The sequence below is a fragment of the Coenobita brevimanus genome, chromosome 28 (assembly GCF_032717465.1).
Source record: "Coenobita brevimanus isolate Jiangsu-jjx chromosome 28, ASM3271746v2, whole genome shotgun sequence".
Lineage (NCBI taxonomy): Eukaryota > Metazoa > Arthropoda > Malacostraca > Decapoda > Coenobitidae > Coenobita > Coenobita brevimanus.
Window position 1 is genome coordinate 19,619,896 of NC_136981.1, and position 7,152 is coordinate 19,627,047.

Genomic DNA, 7,152 nt, shown 5'->3' on the forward strand with positions numbered 1-7,152 from the left:
TTGAAGGTGTAGTTGGTATGCATGGTGTGCGTGGAAGAAATGAAAATCGGGAACGAATGAAAGGGCTGTGTGTTGAGCGAGAGGTGGTGATTGGAAATACCTTGTTTGAGAAGAAAGATATTTATAAGCATACATGGGTGAGACAGGAGGGTGGAATGTTGTGGATAAAGCATTGATGGACTATGTGGTTGTGTCTAGGAATGTAATAGGATGACTGTTGGATGTGAGAGTTCTGAGAGGGGAGGGTGGAGGTATGTCTGACCACCACCTGGTGGAGGGAAAGTTAAGAGTAGGTAAGAGATAGGTGAGAGCTAGGAGGGTTAGGTGTGGCAGGGAGGTTTTGAAAGTGAGTGAGTTGGATAAAAGAAAGAAAATGATAGTGTATCAGGAGAACTTGAAAGATGAGTGGAATGCAGTGAAAGATCAGGAAAATGGCAGTGTGGACGAGGAATGGCAGTTGTTTAAGAGTGCTGTGGTGGGGCATGCAGAAGAGGTGTGTGGTGTGAGACGTGTGGGTGGTGGTGTAAGAAAAGGAAGTGAATGGTGGTGCGAGGAAGTAAGTATGGCTGTGGCTGAGAAGAGACGTGCATATGAAGTGTGGCTGCAGAGGAAGGATGAGGTGTCATATGAGAGATATAAGGAAAGGAGGAATAGGGTGAGAAGGGCTGTGCGTGATGCTAAAGTGGCAGCAGATGAAAGGTGGGGTAGGTGACTGACTAAGAATTTTCAACAGAATAAGAAAATGTTCTGGAAGGAGGTGAAAAGGGTGCGAAAGGGAGAGTCTGGGAAGGAAGAGCAAGTAAAAGCAGAGGATGGAAGGATGTTAATTGAAATGGATGCAGTAAGGAAGAGATGGACAGAATATTTTGAGAGATTGTTAAATGTAGAGGAGGAAAGGGTGGCTGAGATTGTGGCGGATGGAAGGGTGCAAGGAATACATGTGTTGGGAGAGTTGAATGATTCTTTGATCACGAAGGAGGAAGTGGAGAAGGCAGTAAAGGAGATGAAAACAGGGAAAGCTGCAGGTATGGATGGGTGTGCTGTGGAATGCCTGAAGCGTGGTGGAGTGACTATTGTTGACTGGTTAGTAAGATTGTTCAATGTGTGTTTTGTGAAAGGTATGGTGCCAATTGACTGGGCAAGTGCTTGTGTGGTCCCGTTGTATAAAGGCAATGGTGATAAGTATGAATGTACTAGCATAAGGGGTATAAGTCTGTTGAGTGTTGTAGGTAAGGTGTATGGTAGAGTGTTAATTATGAGAGTTAGAGAGGGTACAGAGGGAGTGATTGGTGATGAGCAGTGTGGCTTTAGGAGAGGGAGGGGATGCGTTGATCAGGTGTTTGCTGTGAGACAAGTGTGTGAAAAGTATTTAGCGAAAGGCGAGGATGTGTTTTGGGCATTCATGGATTTAGAGAAAGCGTATGATAGAACTGATAGGGAGGCTTTGTGGACTGTTTTAAGATTGTATGGACCTGATGGTAGGTTACTAAAAGGGGTGAAAAGTTTTTATGTAAATAATAGAGCGTGTGTAAGAGTGGGAAATGCTGTGAGTGATTGGTTTCCCGTGAGAGTGGGGCTGCGACAGGAATGTGTGATGTCGCCTTGGTTGTTTAATATTTATATGGATGGTGTTGTAAGGGAGGTGAATGCAAGAGTGTTAGGTGGAGGACTGAGTCTGGTGAATGTTGGTGGTGGAGAGTGGAATCTGAAGCAACTGCTGTTTGCAGATGATATTGCACTGGTGGCTGATTCAGAGGAGAGATTGAGACAGTTGGTAGAGGAAGGGTGTGTGAAAGGAGGAAATTGAAAGTAAATGAGATTAAGTGTAAAGTGATGAGGTGTACGAGGTTGGTAGATGGTAGGGGGATGAATATAGTTTTGAATGGTGAGTTGCTTGAGGAGGTAGAGTGTTTTAAGCATTTAGGGTCACTTGTTGCTGTGGATGGAAGAATAGATGCAGAAGTGAAGTTTAGAATGAATGAAGTAGGTAAGGTGCTGGGAGGAATGAAAAAAGTGTTTAGATATCGTTCGCTTAGAATGAATGTAAAGAGAAGGCTGTATGAGGGTGTTGTGGTACCGACTGTGTTATATGGGGCTGAAACATGGAATATGGGTGTGGCAGAGAGGAAAAGTTTGAATGTAATGGAGATGAGGTGTCTGAGGAGTATGTGTGGAGTGACGCATATGATCAAGTGAGAAATGATGAAGTGCGAAGGAAAACTGGAGTTGTTCGGGAGATGCCTGGTAGAGTTGAGCAGAGGGTGTTGCAATGGTTTGGGCATATGGAGAGAATGGATAATGAGCGATTGGTGAAAAAGATAACTAGATCTGATGTGATAGGTGTAAGGCTGAGAGGGAGACCACGAATAGGATGGATGGACAGTGTGAAGAGAGCACTGGATGCGAGAGGGATGTCTGTTGAGCAAGGAAGAGTGGCTGTGCATGACAGAAATAAATGGAGAGAAATTGTGAATGAATAAATGATGACGCAGCCCTGAGGGGATATTCTCCCACATTTGGTCTGATCAGCTAAGCAGGTCAGGTGCGGGTAAGGGGATGGGTCTATTATGATGTGGCAGGGGCAAACCAGCTCTGCTGTCGGGCCCTGCTGTGGATGTCACTGATTGCACTGCGCAGTTGACCCTTGTGTAGTGTGATGCGGTGAGGATCTGTCCCTTCTCGCATTTGGGGCTAAGATGCTAATGAATGTGTTGAATGGATGAGTAAATGGGGAGTGTGTCGTCCTGTCTTGGCTAAATCCCTTTCCTTGGGGGAAGCAGCCTAGGTATATAGATAGATAGATTCTTTAGAACCTTTCCAGTTTTATTCTCTTTAATTCCAAGATTTTTCCCCCATTCTTAATGGAGAATGTAGTTTTTCATTTACTATTTTTGAAGAAGCTAGAGAAAGACTGTTTATTTTTTTCATTAATTTACTAACAACAAAACAGGATTATATAGACTATATTATATGACTGCTAATGACCTCTGGCCGATTAGCATGGGTGTGACTTCTCCTGAGTTGGTCATGTAGGTTGTTCGTCTACGTCCGTGCTGCTTGTCTCGCTTATATTCCAGGACGTTCTTTTCTGCTCTGAGGTGGTAATGGAAAAGCATTACTAGCTTTTTCTGAGGTCATGAAGTGGTTTGTCAATTTTTGGAATGACACACTTCTCTCCTTCACTGCTATTTTTCCTTCTATATTCCACTATTTTCGTTTGCTAATTGCCATAGGCTGCATACAGTACCACACACCTCCAGCATGTCAAGTCATGTTACATATTTTCTTAACATTTTCTTTCAAAACTCTGTTAACTTTATCAACGCAGAAAATAATAATCTCTCTATCTCGAATACTGACCGTAACACTAGAATACGATGCTAGTCATCAAGTAGCGTTATGGAACGAATGTAAAACATTAGCATTATATTTTTCTGGTGCTGAGCCCTGCGAAATGAGATGAAAAGGAATAAAATCTTCGTCTAGTTAAAATGAATGAATTGTACCCGATTGTAAACGTAAATCATAGTTGCAGTTTGCCCAGGACGTCGTGTTACTGAATGGGATAATGGAAGTTATATGAAAAGAACCTTCGTTCAGCCTATCTTGTACAGAGTAGAACCGGATGACGGTAGCAAGAAAAGAAATAAACTAACACCTCATTGTCTTCGTGGGGATTAAAGATAACGAAAGAAAAAATACGAGGAAGAGGACAAAAGAGAGTAACGAATAGAGACACAGCAGATGTGGGGAATATGCGGATGGTGAGAAGGAAGGCAAAGAAAGTGGATAAAACAGAGAAAAGACAGGGTACATTGGAAGGATGGGGGATGAAAAAGTGAAAGGAAAACTTAGGCGTAAAGAGCTAAAAGAGAAAAAAGATAGGGAAAAAGGGAACGAATTAGAAATAAAAAAAATGAGGGGAAAAATTTAGACTAATAAGAGGGAGGAGAAAGGAAGAGAACAAGGATGAATAAGTGAAAAGGAAACTGGGAGGAAGAATAATGGGTTATACAGATAAATGTGCAAAAGCAGTAACGTGATGACATAATATAGCAAAAGAACGAAAATAAACTTAATACAAATACAAAAAACTTGAGTATCTTAAAGGGAACTGCAGAAGAATGAATTTAGAATGTAATTTTGTAGGGAAAGACAGTAAAAAAAAAGACTTATACTTTTTATTCATACGCTGAAAAGGAATACACTTGTCTTCTTGTTAATTTAAGGAAGATAGTAATAACAACAAAGATGAAGATGAAAGTTAATTACATAGCGGGATCGCTTGAATTTCCTTTGAGAGCTCTGGAATCAGAAGTTATTGATATTTTTGGAGATTATATTATTACCCACTCAAATGTAATGTGATAGTAAAACCTACCATATGGAAAGCTAGTGGCATCAACCGAGAGACTCTAGGAGAATGTGTATGGAGATGTGATTCAAAGAGCGACCTATGGGAGTCATTCAGGGCGTAATCTTGCCTTACTGGAATTAACTCCTTTAGCCTGAGAAGTGCCACTCAGGGTTAGCAAAATCATCTGCTGTACGTCGCATGAATTTAAATAGGTGTCACCGTACTGAAGGGATTAATGAAGGATGCTTGTGACACCTTTAGTCTATGGGGTCTGTACAAAGCTGATCACAATCACCTAGTGGATCAGGATAAAGAGAGACAAGAGCAAAAAAGTTAAATCCACACAGAGAAGCTACTAGGGGACAATGAAGCGAAAGAGATGATAAATCATGGGAGGAAGCAGGGAAGTAGTGTTATGTAAAGTAGTACCAGTTCATCGCGATAGGCTTTTCAAATACTGGGGTTTTTGAATCTTGGGGCTGTGATTCCATTACTGTTCACACTTTTCCACTTCCTCTGCGTCTTCATTATATTCCTCCCCCCTCCTCTCTCTCTCTCTCTCTCTCTCTCTCTCTCTCTCTCTCTCTTGCAGCCTGTTTTCCCTGCTATCAACCTCTTTCTTTCACATTGCTACCCTTTTTCTATCTCCATTTTTACCTTCTTAGTCCCCCTTCTTACTCCCCATCTCATTGCCTTCTTTTCTCCTCCTTCTTAGTCTACGTCCACTGGTCTCTTGTTCTCCTTTCACTAGTATTTCCTTCTTTCTTTCTCTCCAATCACTTCTCGTTAATCCTCCCATAGAGCAGCGTCCTTCATCACACATTTTAATAGTCTTTTTTTTTTTTCCTCTCCTGTTTCTCTCATATTTCTCTCCTTTCTTTAATTTTTTCCCCTCGCCTCTCAATCTCTCTTTCTCTCGGATTCATCTTGTTACTCCTACATCTCTGTTTCACTCTCTATTTCATCTCTTCAAGAACTCCGTCCACCCCATTCTTTCTTCCTTATTTTATTCCTCGTACTCTATTAATTTTCTGATCTTTTCTACCTCTCCTCCTCGTCACATCTCCTGCTTCTTTTTCTTCCTGTCCCAATTTATCCTTCCAACATTTTTCATCCCTACTCACTCCCTCTCCACCCAGTCTCCCCACCTATACTTCCTTTTTTCACCTTAATGCCTTCCGCTGTCTTTTCTTTTCTTGTTTTTTTCCCCTTCTGTCGCTCTCTAATTTTACCTCCTGCTCTTCCTCTCTCAATTATCCTCTTTTCCCCCTTATTAAATGTCAGTCTCTCTCTCTCTCTCTCTCTCTCTCTCTCTCTCTCTCTCTCTCTCCTCTGTGTGTGTGTGTGTGTGTGTGTGTGTGTGTGTGTGTGTGTGTGTGTGTGTGTGTGTGTGTGTGTGTGTGTGTGTGTGTGTGTGTGTGTAAGCCTGATTAGTCATGTGCACCTTGATACGCGACATAACACGCTCTGGTGAATGTGAAGGCGTGAAGCGTTTGTGAGACACGTATCGTGTGAATGCCCAGACAGAGTCCAGGATATCACACCGTCAGCTTCCTGATGCACTTCGTCAGATTGGTGTCATGTCGGGGTGGCAGTATTAAGTGACTGTTTACCTGCCAGAGGCTTCTATCTGCCGATTAAACAGGTCTGGCAGTAGTTCGAGCGCTGTACATCCCTAAATGTGTTTATAACTATAGGATGTGTTAATCGCACCTTGGCTCATTTTCGTTTGTTGGCTGCTAAAATAAAATCTTAAGTGAGGGGAGGGAGGTAAGGAAGAACTGTGATAATGCACGCCCAGCAATATGATAAACTGTTATTTAGATATAAAATGATAAATCGAGTGCATTATGAAATGAATAATAAATCCCTACTGATCATAAATTTGGTAACGATTTTAGGATACAACGTATTATGAGACCAAATGTATGCAGGTACCAACAAGAAGTAGTGAGGAAAACCGTGCAACTGTAACTGTGTTGCAAAAATTTGTTTTTAATTCTCCTTACATGAAGGGCGAAAATTAATTTACATTTACGTGGTGTTCGTTTGATTTCTTTTTTTCTTAAGAGAGAGAGAGAGAGAGAGAGAGAGAGAGAGAGAGAGAGCAATGGGGAGGAAAATTAAGAGGCGGAGGTCGTGAGGGAGAAGGCGAGGGAGGAATGCAGGGGTGGTCGGGAAAATCCCCTAAAATGAGGGAAAGTTAGGATATGTGGTGAGAGAGAGAGAGAGAGAGAGAGAGAGAGAGAGAGAGAGAGAGAGAGAGAGAGAGAGAGAGAGAGAGAGAGAATTAAACGCAGTAACTGATACATGTTCAGGTGAAACCATACAAAAGTTTCTGCCATTTTTTCACCATATTATATTTCGCTCTCCGTGTAACCGCTGAAGTCCAATCTATTTACTCCCTTGTGAACAAACAGTTATAACTACAAACCCAAAACAGCAGTTTGTAGGTTTTTATCATCATCGTCACCCAACTATCGGTACTGTGTATGTGAAAGTCAGGTTCCACAAACAGGAAGAGATAACAAACGATTAAAGGAACCATAAATAAAGTGCCTAATGATTTTCTTTTTTATGCAGGAAAGAAGGGACCAAAGGCCGGAGCCCGCAAACCGTTCCTTCCAAGAAGAAAAAAAAAATACAAAAGAGAGCCAAATTTAAGATCCGTTCATTTCGAGATGCCTGGACACATTGAGTTTGAAAGACTGGAGATCATAGGAAGTAGGAAATACAGACAGAGGGAGACAGTTCCAGAGTTGACCTGTTGCATAAATGAAGGACTGGGAGTAACG